Here is a 16,752-nt window from a genome sequence, read left to right as displayed (position 1 = left end):
TAAACGCTTACCCCTATACCACTGGGTGGATGTATGTTTAACTTTTTAAGAAACTTTTCCCAAGTGGCTGTACCATTGGTTGTTTCTATCAGTGATGTAGGAGGGTTCCAATTGCTCCACATCCTCTCCAACATCTGCTGTTGTCAGTTTTTCCTCTAAGCCCTTCTGGTAGGTGTGTGTGTGGGGGGGGGGATCTCACTGTATTTTTAGTTTGAATTTTCCTGGTGACTGCTGATGCTGAGGGCTTTCACATGTGTTTACTACAGTCATCTGTGTATCTTTCATAATGGTTTGTTTAACCTTTGGTCATTTAAAAAAAATTGGGTTTTCTTTTTATTATGGAGTGACAGGCATTCCTTTTATATTCTGCATGTAAGCCCATTGTCAGATTTACGTTTTGAGAATATTTTCTCCTGGTCCGTGGTCTGCCTGTTTATTTTCTTCGGGGTGTAATTTTTTACGAGCACACATTGACAATTTTGATATTATACAGTTTATCAGTGTGTTTTCTTTGTGGCTCATATTTTCCTGTGTCCTCTCTGAGCTATCCCGTGGCACGCCCTCTGCCTGAAGTGGCCTTCCCCGTTGCCTCTGTCTGGGGAACCACTCATGTGTTGTCTATCATAAATAGGGTGCCCTTTCTGAAGAACTAGCAGCATTTCTGAACACTGTACCCCACTTAATCCATACCACTTTGATGATGCTAAGATGTAACTGTCTCTTTATGGGTCTTTCTGACTTTGCTGATTGGGAGTCCTAAGTGGGGATCGTGGGTCTTCTGGATTGCATTCTTATTTGTGCATTCCCATCCTCCTCGCTCATCTCCGTGTGCTGGCCCACAGCAGACTCACAGGGAATGCTAACCGATTGCGTGAATTAACTTGAATGAGCTCAGGACCTTGTGAGTCTTCATGGTTGACTTCTTTTCCTTTCGGTTGCGTGGTAATGGTCAAGAATACATATGGGGATAGTTTATGTTACAGAACAAACGCGAGTTTGAAAAACTCTACCAGGTTCTATCAAAGCAAGAGCCATTGAGAATCCTCAGTAAGGACTCACTGAGGACCCACTGTGATTCTGCTGGGAAAAGGTCAAAGTTGGGCAGCGCTGCATTCTTGTGTGTGGCATGGGGAGGTGGGGGGGAAACGGGCCTGTGCAATGTGCACGGAATCCAATCTGACCTGCATCTAAACTTCAAGACCCAGTTAACAGAGCACTGGGCTGGTAGTTAGACAAACCTGGGGTCAAGCTCATTTGTAGCTACGTGACCTCGGGCAAGTGACTTCAGCTCTTAAATCCTCGTTTTTTAGGTATAAACCAGGGGTAATAACAGCACAGGTCTCACGGGGGGTGTTGTTGGAATTAAAGGCAATGTGCGTAAGACAGCTCTGGAAATAGTGAAGTTTCCAGAACAGTTCCTGTCCTGGAGGGTTTGGACAGCCCCCCTGGAGAATGCCTGGAGGCTTCCTTGCTTTGCATCTGTCAAATGGTCCCCTGGAGTGGGCTCATCAACACTTCCACTGTCCTTTCCCAAACAGGGAATTGTGGGAGGGGATTCTCCGGCGGGATTGGCTGCCCCCACCATACAGACTCAGGGCTAAACGACAGACATGATGGAGAGTGTCCCCCACTCCACATGCCAGTTCCCACCCAATCTGGAGACAAGAACACTGCGGCCTGCAGCTAGCCTCCCCTCCCTGAGTCCGGTACAAACCCCGCCCAGACCCGCTGGGGCTGACACCAGGGTGCCAGTCTTGTCTTTTCCAGAGGATGGCCTGAGAAAGTGGGAGTCGGCTCTGTGCATGCTGGGAGGAGCTCCCTTTAGCCTTCTTTTCTTCGGGTCGCTGTCCCGCGGACCTTCAGCATCAAGATTTGCCACGGCCGCCCGACTTGCGCAGGGCCCGCGCGGGTAGGTCCAGACGCCGGCCGGCCTGGAGAAGGCGGAGCGGCGGGGCGGGAGTCAGAACCTGCGGGCGGCAGCTCCGCGCTGCCTTGACTCGCGGCCAGGCCTGGCGCGGCGGCGGCTGTGGAATGTGTGAGCGCCATGTGTCACCGCCCCAGACTGTGGGAAAACGCTGCTCTGCTCACCTCCCAGCAGCTGCCCCGCGCCCGCCCGGCCAGCGGGGAAACAGGAGCCGCCCGCCGCCCAGGCTGGGCGCATTTCCCCCGATCGCCTCGGGGCCCTGGAAGGGCCTTTCCCTGGAGGGGAGCCGAGGACGATCTAGTCTCCGTCGGCTCCACCCGTCTACCCGCGGGGGATGGAGAAGCCCTCTAGGCGCAGACCCTACTCAGAGAAGGGCCTGGGGAGCGGGCGGGGCCTGTGGCTGGAAGGGAGGTGCGGGGCCTGTGGCTGGAGGGGAGGTGCGGAGGTGCTCCCCACCGCGGGTGTCTGAGGGGCGCATCTTTCTGGTCCTCCACCAGGCGCCCCGATGTTGGGCCCAATGACCTGAGAGCTCTGAGCAGGAAACCCCACTGTGCCTACTTCCCCCACATCAAAAACAGCTTCTTCCAGGGCCAGGCAGGGGATCTGGGGGTCCTTCATTTTCTCAGAGACCCACAGCTCCAGCCAAGTGCCTGGTTTAAGTGGGAATCAGGTGGGCCTCAGAAATCCCCTAGACTGAAGCCTTTTAAGCCCAACCATGCTGGGGGAACCTATCCAAGGTCAGCCTGCTGGGTAGCTCCAGAGTGACTTCTAAAAGCCCAGTGTAGGGGCTCGTGGGTGGCTCAGTTGGTTAAATGCCTTGGGCTCAGGTCATGATCCGGGAGTCCTGGGATCCAGTCCTACATCAGGCTTCTTGCTCCACGGGGAATGTACTTCTCCCTCTCCTTCCACTCATGCTGTCTCTTGCTATCTCTCTCTTTCAAAATATTAAATCTTAAAAAAAAAAAAAAAAAAAAGGCCCAGTCTAGTGCTCTTTCTGCTACACTGTGACAACCCCCTTCTAGGCATCACTTTCCTCAGCCTGAGGCCTGAGGCCCCTCATTGAGTTCCCAGCCCTACTAGAAGGAGCTGAGAGGGAGGCACACGTGGAGGGGGGTGGGGGTAAACCGGGCATCCTGGGACTCCAGCAGCTTAGCCTCAACTCAGCCTCCTGCAGCCAGAGGTCCTACTCCTGCCACCCCGGCTGGTGTGCCTCGGGGTGCTCTGTTCTACAGGCCTGTGATCCTGGTTAGCGAGCCCCTCCACTGCATCTCCACGCTGGATGGGAACTTCACTTTTGCTTGTCCTTCAGTGTTTCATTCTGAGGCCGGGGGGCACCCCCTCCCCGGAATGCCAGAAACACTTGATCTCTGGTCTTTCTAAGGTCTTCCTAGTGCTTAGAGCTCATGATCGTCTTCTCCCTTCTAGATTTCTTAAGGATAGACTATGTTGTCCTCCTCTCTGTAGCGCCCAAACAATAGTTTGGGGGTTCAGCTTATGATATCTGCTCTGTCTGTCAGCTGAACGCACTAGCAAATCAGTGCTTTTCAAATGCGTCTGTCACTGGCTCCAACGTTACTCACCAGGTGTGCGACCTTGGGCAAGATATTTACCCTCCTTAAAGTCTCAGTTTTCTCACTTATAAAATCGAGATAACCTCAACTGGCATTGGGTCTGGAGGGACTTGTGGAGTGAGTGGTTGGCAACACAGCAGGTGAATATACGAAATTGGGTGCTTCTCAGCTTGCATATAAAATTTGTCCATAAATGACAAGTATTTTCAGTGGCTGTTTGCTATGATACACCTGTCTCTTTGGCAGCTAGAATGCTGGTTAGGGGAAATTCCTGGTTATTAGTGTGAACCATCCTCTGTGTGCTTGCCCCTTCCCAGTGCCCTCCCTGGGGCCATGGTGACAAAGCCAAGATGGGACATAGAGAAGAACGCGTCTGGGGGAGGTAAGTGTGAGCCACTGGAGGCATGCCATGGCCTAAAAGACTTCTGTCCCCTCAGGATCGCTGCTCCTCCTCCATCAGTGAGTGACCTTTTGCCAGCTAAGCATGTCTTGAGCCTCTGCTGTGTGCAGTGCTTTGTGCTGGGCTTTGGGCGGCACAGACCTCACATTCCTTATTGGAGGAACAGAATGGGCACTGAGAGGGGGAAATGACAGAGTACTCAGGATAGAGTTTCATTAATTTAGTGCTATAGCACATGAGGGGCAGGTGACAAGTGACACAAGGCTGGGAGCGAGGAGAGAGCAGGGACAGTGTGTGTTATTAGTCAGCTGGGGCTGCCATCAAAAAATGCCACACACCGGTGGCTTAAACAACAGAGGCTGATTTTCTCACACTTCCTTCTGGAGGCCAGGAAGTCCCAGATCTAGGTCATAGTTCATTGGTTTTTTTGGTGGGAGCTCTCCTCTTGGCTTATAGCCGCTACCTTCTCGCTGTGTCCTCGTATGGCCGGGATGGCAGAGAGCAAAAAGAGGGAGAGGGAGATGACTCTCAAATGTCTTTTCTTGTAAGGACACTAATGCCATCAGATTAGAGTGGTACCGTTATAACCTCTTGTAACCGTAATTACTTCCTGAAAGGGCCTATCTCTAAACACGCCTCACGTTGGGGGAGTCAGGGTGCCAACATATGAACTTTGGGGGGACACACTTCAGTTCATAGCAGTGGATAGGCGAGCAGAAGGAATGCCTGGGGAAGGGAAGAGCTTGGGCACAGGTGCAAAGACAGGGGTGAGTGAGCAGTGAGGAGCCCAACGTGGCAGGTACCACAGACATGTGCCAGCTGGAATGTAAGTTTGAGAAGCGTGGGGGTGTGGCCGGATGATGGAGAGTTTTGAAGGCTGAGTTTGTGCACAGAATGCCTGGAAATAGGAGCTGGAGAAGGTATGCGTATGGAGTAGTAAACACGTGTGAAAAGACAACGGTTACAAGAGGCTTTAAAAGCTTCTCATGGGGAAACATTCTAGGAAACCTCACCCTCGTTTTCACATGAAGACACTGCGGCTGAGAAAGGTCAAGGACCAGACTAAGGTCACCAGTAGGTCAGTGGAACCCCAGGCTCAGATATGTGCCTGGCTGGCTCCAGTAGAGGACCCGCCTTCCATTGTCCACCTTGGCATCAGGGCACCGGGTGGGGACAGGGGTCCAAGGGCGGGGTCCACATGCTGGTCTGGAGACTGGTGATCAGAGGGAGGAGAGAGCAGAGGCAAAAAGCTGCTGAGCCTGTAGCAGTGATGTAGCAGTCCCTCACGTGGCCGGGGCAGGCAGCTGTGGGGAGTGGATCTGAATTGATCTTGAGGAGTGAGCAGGATCTGGAATGAAGGGTGGGAAGAAAGAAGGGCGTTGTATATGTGTCGGGCTATTTCAGTGGCCGTTATCATAGCTGCTCGAGATGGCACTCTGAACTGTATGTTTCAGTCCATGCTTTAAATAGTAGCACACTGGAGCCGACCAAAATCCAAACAATATGACAAGACAGACAGAAACATCTGGAAGACATTAAGTGTTTGTGAGACGGGTTTTCCTGATAAGTCAAAATCCGTGGCTCTGACTTCTAGGGAAACCCATCATTTTCTAGACGCAGAAACTGAGGCTTAGGAAGAATACCAGCTGCCTAGAGTTGCACAGAGAGCAAGTGGCAGAGCTGTTTGACCCCAAGATCCATCTGGCTCTAATATCTGTCCGCTGTCCACCCCCACGACGCCAACACTGGGTCTGTTTGACACTTGGATATCAAGCCTCCACGTGGTAACTATATTTTCCAAACCCCAAATAGGGACACATGGTTGGACAAGTGTGAAGGCACTTCTGGGGACATGAGACTAGAATGTTTTAAATTAAGACCATCCTAGCAAATCCAGGACATCTGGTCATCAGGGATATCCAGGGCCTGCCCACACCCTTGGCACGAGTCTGGCTTTTGCCATTTAATATCCTTTTCCATCGCGAACGCCCAAGATCTATTTTTTGGTTGGAGCATGTGCCACACACAAATGAGAGATGCTTAAAAAGATCAAACAGCTGGAGAGAGATTGCAAGGACATTCCTTTTAGGGCCACCTAAAAGGGGAGAGGGCAGGGCTGTGGCAGAGGCTCTGGAGACTCACCCGGGGCTCTAACTCCTCCTAGGAGTGGTGAGGCGCTGGAAGCTGAGGGCAGATTAATGCTGTCGGATTTTCACCGGTGTCAGGAATGCAGTCCCTCCTCCCCCTCGCCCTCCTCTTTTCTGGGCTCTTCTCCCTTGCTCTTCTTGAACTTCAGCCGCTCCCTTCCTGTCTCCCACTCGCATCTGCAGCTGTGCATGTGGTACCTAAGGGAGGGGGTGGCTGGCTTCTGGAGAGTGGAGACAATTTACTAGGTGCTGATAGGGCTGGCTGGAGAGCCTGCTTCCGTGAAACGGGCCCAGCCGTGGCAGGTTAGTATAGAATCGCACCGTTCTACACGGGGGTTGTACATGAAGCTGTTCTGTGAAGAATTGGGCCACATATGTTTTGGATTCGGTGGGAGTTGGGGTCAATGTCATGTTGATGCTGTTAGGATAAAATGCCAGTCTACAGAGCAGTCATCTGGGGAGGCCTAATGGCAGTAATTTGAGGTTTGTATATTCGAGGTTGCATGTTTGCCTTATTTAAGAAATGAAAAGTGGGGGCGCCTGGGTGGCTCAGTTGTTAAGCATCTGCCTTTGGGTCATGTCATGAGCTCAGGGTCTTGGGCTGGAGCCCTGTGGGCAGCTCCCTACTCAGTGGGGAGTTTGCTTCTCCCTCTCCCTCCGCCCTTTACCACCCCCCTCCCCCCCATGAAGCTTGTGTGCATGCGTGCTCTCTCTCAAATGAATAAATAAAATCTTTCAGAAAAAGATTATTCATTTGAGAGAGAGAGAGGTAGGGATAGTGAGACAGCTTGAGAGGGGAAGAGAGGGAGAAGCAGGCTTCCTGAGTAGGGAGCCCGACACAGGCCTTGATCCCAGGACCCCGGGATCACGACCTGAGCTGAAGGCAGACATTTTACTGACTGAGCCACCCAGGCAGTCCATCAAATGAATAAATAAAATCTTAAAAAAAAAAAAAAAAAGAAGAAGAAGAAATGAAAAGTGAGGTGGGAAGTGGTGTGTGTGTGTGTGTGTGTGTGTGTGTGTATGTGGAGAGAAGTAGAAAAACACATGATTGTAGAGTATGAAGGGGTTGGCCTCAACAAATGTATAGCCCATCCTCTTCACTTTATAGATGGGGATACTAAAGTCTAGACTGAGAAAGTTACTTTTCTAGGGTCAATGACTAGTCAGTGGTTGTACTGGACATGGTCTCCAGGTCTTCTGGTTCAAATAGAAGGCTTCCCCTTCTCCTGTCAGGCCATGTTCTGCCATATCATACACAAGGCCCAAGACAGGAGTGGGGAGGTGGGGGAGGGGAGAGGAGATGTGATCTCTAATGTCAGGGTTTCACAGACTAATTGGGAAGATCACGACCCCACTAGAGAACAGCTCCAGACTCTACTGGCTGGGATGTCAGATCCAGGGAGACAGCCCAGGGGCCTGTAGAAGTGAGATACAAGGAAGCCTTCCAGGCCCAGATGGTTGGGGAGGGGGAGGGAATGGCTGAAGGAGCCACATGCACAGCCGCCATGATGTAACATTTTCTTGAATGATACCTCTTGCTTCAACTCTTGTCTAGAGAAGGTTTGATGAATTTAATTGTACCAGTACTTTGCTTTCCCATTAAATTGCACATTGATGGCTGCTAAAACTTCTTTCTCTGCAGAGGGTTAAATGTCTGTGACAGAGAAGCTCCTGACTTCTTAGCCCAATGTGCTGAAGAAGGCCATTAACTAAGTGGTTAACAAGGCTAATTTGTCATTCCCGTGTTTTAACCTATTGTGCTTTTATAACATTTTTCTTCCACAGCATTTCAAAAGTCTCTCTGTCTAGTTTCTCTTGGAGAGAACCAATTAGCAGGCAGAGAATGAGTTATCATTAACGTTACTCATCTAGTTTTCCTTTTTATCAGGAAACTCGGTTGAGAGCCTCTGGAAGACGGGGGTCCCGACTTACACATCTCTCCATCTCCATGGTGGCTGTCACGAGCTCCCACCCAGGTCTGGCTCAGAAGGAATTTCTGTTGGATTAAACTGATGACCAAAGCTGGTGGCATGTTCAAGTCATTCCCCCAAGCCTTGAGAGGTGCCTAGCTAGATCTATCAGCTGTGAACCCAGCATCATACTAACACTTTACATGAATTTCCACTGTAAGCAATGTCACCTGATGGCGAACGTCTTGAGGAGCTGATCCGAGTCTTACCTACCTTGGAATCTTGATTCTTAGCCCAGTGCCTGGTACAAAGAAGGAGCTCAAGAAATGTTTCTTGGATTATATAGAACTGAAACACATTTTTCTATTAAAGGGCCTCTGTCCCTAAACTTAGATTACATACCGTTACAAGTAAAAAAGATTAAAAAAAATCATTTTCTCCTTTGGAGACTGTGCCATTAGCTCCTTTTTCAAGGTCAGTAATTCTGATCTGATCCCTGTTGTTCACACAAGAAGTGACAACTTGCCTGACACTTCAGAGTCCCTTTTTCTTACCTAGATTGATTTTTTAATTTTAATTTTTAAAAGCACAGACCCATCTTTCATCTATGCAGGACAATGTATCTGGGTTGACAAGATGTTTTCTCAGTTTCCTCATCTAAGCAAGCTTTAATCAGTTTGTTTCTGCCTCGTTCTAGTCCTGAAACATTTTTTTTTTTTTTGGACCCAGAGTTTATGGTAGAAATTTACATTAGGAAACTTATCTGCATCTTTCTGGGATTTTCATCTTTAGATCATTAGGATAAGCACCCCCCCACCCCATTCCTTGGATGATAACTTTATTTCAGAACATGATCTTGGGCTGCACGTTCATTCATGTGACTACCAACGGATCCAGATGAACTTTACTGGAATGTAAATACTGTAGCTGGAAGGCAAGATCAAAACCATTCCCCGTACAGAAATGTTAATCTCTCTATTGCCAAGGGGGAAACGCAGCAGTCTGACACGTAAGGCGATGTCATGCATTTTTACATTAAGTGGAATCTTGTGTCTATATCAAATGGTTGAGTTTGTTTACAAATGATAGGTAAAGTCCCAAGGTCCACAGAACCACCTGATGTTCCTGGCTGAATGTCAGTCCCACCAGAGATGTTTGGAGAAATCACTGTTCTGGCCACAGTATCAACAAGCACCATCTGATAGTATTTCATCTGCCTGAACTGGGTCACCAGAGACTAAATGAAAAGACTACATTTCCATTTCCGTGTGTGTGTGTGTGTGTGTGTGTGTGTGTGTGTGATGTGGTGATGGCCTGGTGGGTCTTGTAGGTTCATGCAAAACAACGAGAGAAAAGGTTAAGCTTAATGAACAAAGTGTAACCGATTATTATTATTATTTTTTAATGAAACAACCTCTATAGATTTCTTTTTTATTTTATTTTATTTAAAAGATTTTATTTTTTCATTAGACAGAGATCACAAATAGACACAGAGGCAGACAGAGAGAGGGGGAAGCAGGCTCCCTGCTGAGCAGAGAGCCTGATGCAGGGCTCGATCCCAGGACCCTGAGACCATGACCTGAGCCGAAGCCAGAGGCTTAACCCACTGAGCCACCCAGGCACCCTAGATTTCTTCTGTATATTATGAAATCAGTAGATATTCCATAAAGAAAGAGTAAATCTTTTCTTTTTTTTTTAAAGCTTTTATTTGTTTATTTGACACAGGCAGAGAGAGATCATAAGTAGGCAGAGAGGCAGGCAGAGAGAGAGGGGGAAGCAGGCTCCTTGCTGAGCAGAGAGCCCTAGGCATAGGACCCTGAGATCATGACCCAAGCCAAAGGCAGACGCTTAACTGACTGACCCACCCAGGCACCCCAAGAGTAAATCTTTTTTGACTTAAAAGAATGTTTGGACTTTCCCTGGGTACACTTCTGTCATTGGGTCACATTTAGATGGAGCACTTTGGGGAAGTGTGCCTCCCTGTAACTGATGGCATATGGAGAGACTCAGAGTACATAATATAGCCATAATATAGGGCCTTTCGGGATTCGATAGGCTCCAGGCTGTCCCTGCACGCAGACTTGCCTACTTCTACAACCTTCAGCTCAAGCCCTCTCTTAGGCCAGGCCTAAAATAGGCTGTTGGCAAAGAACAGGTATTACTCTCGGGTTAAATAAATATTTCATGCAATTTCTTTCACCTGGCCAATAACTTATTGGATCTGATTGACCTAGAACCTTCTGGTTATTAAAACACCCTTCTATCTCTACCCCTGAAGAAAGAAAAATCTATTATCTCGACAATAACAGCAACCACACACACACACACACACACGTGTGCAAGCACACTCTCTTCGAGCGTTCTGACGTGTTGGTGGAATGCCTTCACTTATTTAGGCAAATTACACAAATAAAGTAAAAAGTTCACATCTGTTTTGAGCTCGCCTCTGGTAGCACTAGTGTTACTGGATTTTATAAAAAAGGAATTCCAGTTACAGCAAGTACATTTATAAAAGCACAACTGGGATGGATGAAATTGAAGTAAGTTCACTAGGTTAGATCAATAGTCCATCCTGGTTGCACGGTCACCTGGGGAGCCTCGGAAAAACACTGATGCCAGTGGCCAGGGTTCAGGACAATTAAGTCAGGATCTCTGGGGGTGTGGCCTGAGCATCTGTATTTTAAAAAGCTCCTCCAGAAGGTTCTAACCTGCAGCCAGTGCTGCGAACCACAGAGGTAGGTAAGCATGGACTTTGTGCTATAATATGTGTTCAGTAAATTACATGGTAATGATAATTATTAAATACATTAAAAAAAATCTTGGCCTTTCTTGTAGAAATAGCTTTAGAGGATATTAAGAGATGTCCTGAAGTTTCTTTGCGTGAAATATCTTAATCTTGCAAAGGTTTGGCTTCCATTGATTGAAAACACAAATAGATCTCAACCGAGGCCTGCCTGTGAAGGAATGAATGGATTTCCAATCTGTGTTTTCTTGTTTACCATGGAAAATATGCAATCCAAGGGAAACACAGGTGGTCACACTGTTAGGGGCCTCTATTTTTATCATAGCAAAGGGCTCTAAGCATTCGCACGCAAGTATTTCAAGTAATACAAAAGGAAGACTAACATTTCAAGGTTACAGGGCTTTAGGTTTCCTAGGGCAAATTCAGGTTCTTCTCTTTCAGCCCTCTGTTGAAAAATCACTTCAGATCCAATACAGACTGAATTCCAAAACAACTGAAAAACAAAGAAAGCTCACGATGGGCGCTGAAATGCAGCATTTCTCTTCACTTAGGGTCTTTTGTGTTTAGCTTTCGCAACCCTTTTGTTTTGCAAAAAAAAAAAAAAAAAAGAAAAAAAAGAAAAAAAACAAGAAAAAAAAACTTTCTAGGTGGGGAGAGGGAAGCCAGATCCCCGGCTGCTGGATTGGGACGCGGAGCTGGGGACGAAGACGCGGCAGGTCCCCTGGAGCAGGCGGCGCGCCCCCGCGTCCCCGGGGCCTCGGTACCCCCTCCCTGCCCGGGCGTGTGCGGACGTGTCTCGGGCGTGACCTCGGAGCAGCTGCGCCACCGCTCAGCCTCGCGGCGGGAGAAACCCGAGCTCCCAACCAAACAGCTCCATCTTTGGCAAGTCCTCTGGTATTTAAGGCGCTGCCGGTGGGGAGAGATGCCGCGTGCCTGAGCCGCTCTGGGAACTCACGAGCTCTGCTTGCCCTGGTTTTACGTTTCAGAAGCGTCTGAACATCTGCAGGGAAACCTCCCCTGGGTGGCGGGGCCGGGGCCGGGCCGGAAACAACCAATGCATCTGCAGCGAGAGGCGGGGGTGGGGGTGGGGGAGCCTGGTGTGTCCTCAGCCTTGTAGGGGGGCGAGGGCGGGAGGACTGGGCGTTTCTTTTCTTTTTTCTTCTTGTCCCCTTTTCTGCAGGAATTAGGTGGTCCGCAGAGGCTGAGAATATTTCAACCCCTGCAAGACAAGCTCGGGCTCCCCAAGGCTGTGACAAGTTTTCATAATACTGAGCTGCCTCTACCAGTGTGAAGTCCGGGGGTACCAAGCTGGTGGAGACGGAAAAATGGTGGATTCTTTTCTGGGAAGAAGTTTCAAGGCCGCGTAATGGTAGCTAACATTGACTGCCCACTCTGTGTTAAGCATTTTAATACAGTGACTCATTTAGTCCTTGCAATGCCCATATGAATCCTGTGAAAAAGGGATTCTCACCATCGCTGCTTTATAGATAGAGGAAGAGAAGCAGAGAGGTTCAGCCTATAGAAGAGGCACAGAGAGATTCAGCAACTTGCTCAGGGTCACACAGCTAGTGGCTGGTAGGGCGGAGTTTAAATTATTACCCCAGGGCCTGTGCTGGTAATCACCACTGTGCTCAACAGAGGAAAGACGCTGGAGTCTAGAATTTCCCTCCGAGCACAACGGATGTCAATAAGGTGGAGAAACTAGATCTGGAAAGTTTGGAAGTCAGGGCAAGTCAGGACCTTCCTGAATGTTCGAATTTGGTCAGAAGGAGCTGGGGACAAATAGGGTGGTGTAGCCAGCCCTCACTCGGAATGGTTTGAGAGGACATGCCACTTGGCGGCCCCACCAGGGCCTTCCCTGAGAGCCCGGGGAGGGGCCGGGTCACACCCTCACTGCCAGGGGAAATATGCCAGGCTCTTGGAGGCCTCCTGCTCTGAAGTCCGGCAGGCTGATTTATTGACAGCCAAGGTCAGCTAAACTATCAAGGAGTCAGAAGTGGTGCCCCACCCAGGACATCCTGGGGCGTGGAAAAAGTCCCTAGAGGATGCTCTTGGAGAGAAGGCAGGGACAAACCCAAGGTGGTAGGCCTGTTGGGTGGCTCATTTCTCCGGGTGTGGGAGAGCTAAATGGACTGCATCCCCCCTACACAGACCACAGCAGGCTACTTCCCACTGATTTAGATGTCTCTCTAGGCTAATTCTTACTTGTGGATTTCACGACCTCTGTTCGAACAACCCCACTGGTGCCATTGTACCAGCAAAAGTACCTGGCACATTTGCCTTCAGTCAGGCAGAAAGAACCTTTCCTCTGCCACCCCCTCTCCCAGTACCTTACCCATACAGCCAAGGGCCTAACTCTGAGCAATGGGCCCAAAGTGCACCCACACCCACCTTCAAAAGATACTGATAAGAATAAATGAAACAAGATGGGATTGGGAGGGAGACAAACCATAAGTGACTCTTAATCTCACAAAACAAACTGAGGGCTGCTGGGGGGAGGGGGGCTGGGAGAAGGGGGTGGGGTTATGGACATTGGGGAGGGTATGTGCTTTGGTGAGTGCTGTGAAGTGTGTAAACCTGGCAATTCACAGACCTGTACCCCTGGGGATAAAAAAATATTATATGTTTATAAAAAATAAAAATTTTAAAAAATGGAAAAAGAGAAGACATTGATAAGGGCCCAGTGCAGTCCTAGGACTATACTTGGGTCACCTGGACTGTATCTGGGTGTTCCCAGGCTAACCCACCCAATACAGCATTCCTTCAGATGGAGAAAGCAGCTGGGGTGGGAGGCACATGCCTTGCTTTTTGTGGGTTCCTATATGGCTCTGCCCCAACTTGCTGTGCGCCATCAGGCGAGTTACTTAACTTCCCTCTGCTTCAGTCTTGTCATCAGCGAAAACAGTGATGATGCTAGCGAACACTTTGGATTGTTGTCAGGAGAATTGGAATGAGTGAATTAATCAATGTAAAATGTCTGGCACATGGTAAGTTCTATGTATGGTATGTTCTATGGTAAGTTTTTTTTGTTTTGCCAGAATTCTGATTATTATGCCACTCTGCGCAGCTCAGTTTGCCTCTCTGAATCTCATTGTCTTCCTGGGCAAGACTGGTGCAATCCTATCTGTTTTATAGGATGCTTGTGAGAATTAAATAGTGTTAATGACTATTGTAAAGTTTGCAGTAGGTGGCTATTCTTATGTGTTCCTTTAGCCTAGTTTATCGGTTGGGGGGATGACTGGATTTTCAACTCTGAACAAGTTTCTTGTAAGAGCTTCAAAATAGTGACCATAGCCAGCGAGGGTGCTTGGACACCGGGCTTCGACATCAGCCACATCCTTTTTCCCAGCTGTAAAATGGTATGATAATAACCACCCCTAGGAATCTCAAGGACATTACGAGGGAAAAATATACAATAATACACAAAGCACTTTGAGCTCCTCTGAAGAGAGACGCGCGTAAATGGAAGGTGGTGTTAGAAGGTGGAGTAATCACGGGTTTCTCTCCCCTCTTTTTATTTAATTAGGAGAAAACCAGTCATTAGGAAGCCTGGTCTTGTTAAAGCCGTGGCCTGGGAAATTGTTCTCTTGGCACCTAATCAGGACTTGTGACATGGCAAGTTTCTGCAAAATGTGGGCAGCAGGGGACCTTCCCCCAGGCTCAGTGACAGGTCTGCAGAGGGTGAGGAATGCACCGTCTGAGGGCCGTGGCGTGAGGTGACTGACGCAGTGCTGACTGGAGGACTGCCTGGTCTCCTGCCTCCAAGGAGGCCCCCTCTCCCACGTCAGCAAGCAGACTGTCCTGCTCCGGCGTCTCACAAACCGGGGTGCCTGAAGCCACCTTACGTGTGTGTTTCAGCCCACCGCATGCCTGGATCCATGGTTTTCCACCATGGAACCTGTTGGCCCTGCTGGGGTGACCTCAGGGCTCTGAAAGCACCTTCCATTTGAGCTTTTCTCTCTAATTCAGTACCCGGAAGAAGGAATCTGCTTGCTCGCCTTAAAAATGGGTCACAGCAGGGTCAGCGCTGGGGTCCTACACTTGCCTCGCCATGTGCCTCGGTTCTGCAAGCAGCCCCCAGCTGGAAAGGCTCCCTCCTCTCTGCAAGTCCCAACCTGCCTGTTCTCCTGAATTCTCCCGAAAGACGGCCTCTGCCAGGAGGCCTCCCGCAGTCTGTCCAGGAATCCTTGTCCTCTTCCTCTTCTGGACTCTCTTCCATGTGGTGTGGCGTGTCTGTTAGTCCCTGGCTCTGGGCTCGTGGAAGGAATCAGGGAAAATAAGTTAGGGAAGAGAAGGAGGCCCACCCCGATGTCACAGCCAGAATTACTAGCAGAATTAATTGTGCTGATTTCCCCTGGCACCACTGACAAAGCCAGCAGGAGGCTTTCTGGAAAACCCTGAGATGAGCAGTGCTTGTCAAAATTATGCATTATTTCAAACATACAGAAAATCCTGTAATAGATGCACACAGTTTCACCCACTCAGATTGCCAGATGTTAACGTTTTACTCCTCTATTCTTTAAAAGAAATGAAACTTCTAGATACAGCTGAGCTGAGGCCCTCCCTCTGACTTGGGGTCACCGCTTTCCCTCCCTCTCTGGGGTCACCGCTTCCCTTTATCTTTTCATTAGGGGCCTTTTACCTGCATCTACGGATGGGTTTAGGTGACTGGTAAACCTCTGGGTTGTAATCCACAAAGTGTAAAATTTTCCTCGCACACAGCATAGCTACTCAGGAAATCCTCTTGACTCAACCTTCCCCCCTAGTCTCCACCAGCACGAGCACCGGCCCGAGCTGTCATTGCCTTGCACTTGGACCTTTTGCTTCCCTACGACAGCCAGAGACATTTTAGAATCTTATTTGGATCATGTTCCCCCTACCTCACATCATACTAATGGCTCCTGATTGACTGCTGAGTAAAAGTTGAAGTCCTCCTGGCCCCCACAAGGCCCTATGTGTTATCTGTGCCCCCACCCCTCCGCCCCAGCCCCCTGGCCGCCTCCCCACTGAGGCTGCCTCCCTCTTCCTCTCTCTGGTCTAGCCACGCTGGATGAGCTTGCTTTTGCTCAGATGCCCCAGCCCGGCCTTGCCCTGTGTCTTCACGGGCCGCTATGCTCTTCCTCCACGTGGTCACTGGGCCGACCTCTCACGAGCTGCAGTTCTTTGCTCACATTTCACTTCTCAGAGAGGACAGCCTGGCACACACCCTATTTCAAAATGCGGCCTCTTCCGTGCTGATCTCTCTCTTACCCCGCTGGAGTCGCTCTTTTCCCATAGTGCTCGTTTTCTAGCAAATTGTATATTCACTTATTACATTTATTACTTCTTGCCCATCTTTTCCTGCTAGAATGTGAGCTCCATGAGAGTAGGACTTCCTGTCTATTTTTGCTCCCTGGTGTTTCCTTGATCCCTGCAAATGGTGCCCAGTGCGGCGGTGCCCCATAGTTGTTAAATGACTAAATGAATGAATGATTGAAGGAATAGAAGAGTGAATATGAGCATTTCATGCTGGAGAGGGTCCAGAACTTCCATCAGATTTTCAAAAGTGTCTGTGACATTAAAAAAAAAAAAAAAAGAGAGAGAGAGAGCGAGAGAGAGAAAGAAAGAAAGAAAGAAAAATGGGATAGGAACCATTGACATAGTAAATCATCAACAAGTTTACTGGAAACTTTTGCTTGCCAGGTAGTCTGTCTGAGGAAGCAGAAGGTCACAAGAAAGTCATTCTCCTTCTCTGACTCGTGTCTCCCCGGAGAGCTGCTATGGTAACTGCCAGGACCTCCTTACCCAGGACTGGCCAGACTGAGGCAGGGAGCCAAGGATGCCTGGATGGAGAGTGTGGGCAGGAGCTCTGGCAGGGGGCCGGTTCCAGAGAAGCTGTAATTGTCTTTTCTTCTTCCGTGTCTGGGGGCAGAGGCCAAATGTGGCCAAAGCTTCCTGAGCTTCCTTGGGTGAGCTAGGCAAGGTGCCCAGACCAACGGGAGCTGTTCCCTGCCTTGTAGTCTCTGAGCCTAGGCAAGGAGCGAGCCTGGGAACTCTCGTAAGAGCCCCAGTGAG

At 49.2% G+C, this 16,752-nt stretch overlaps 1 long non-coding RNA gene across 3 annotated transcripts; it reads left to right on the top strand.

The window, feature by feature from the left end:
* The first annotated feature begins 1,717 nt into the window (after positions 1–1,717).
* Positions 1,718–12,108, top strand: LOC309863426. Of its 3 annotated transcripts, XR_014311031.1 has the most exons (5): positions 1,718–1,909; positions 3,813–3,877; positions 7,934–8,021; positions 11,346–11,592; positions 11,879–12,108. It is a non-coding gene; the product is annotated as an uncharacterized lncRNA (long non-coding RNA). The 3 variants fall into 3 exon arrangements; XR_014311032.1 differs by having other exon boundaries at positions 1,719–1,909; positions 11,346–12,108; XR_014311033.1 differs by lacking the exons at positions 11,346–11,592; positions 11,879–12,108 and having other exon boundaries at positions 1,720–1,909; positions 7,934–8,066.
* The last annotated feature ends 4,644 nt before the right edge of the window (positions 12,109–16,752 follow it).

The sequence above is a fragment of the Mustela nivalis genome (genome assembly GCF_964662115.1).
Source record: "Mustela nivalis genome assembly, chromosome: 1".
Classification (NCBI taxonomy): domain Eukaryota; kingdom Metazoa; phylum Chordata; class Mammalia; order Carnivora; family Mustelidae; genus Mustela; species Mustela nivalis.
This window is presented reverse-complemented; position numbering and strand designations above follow the sequence as displayed.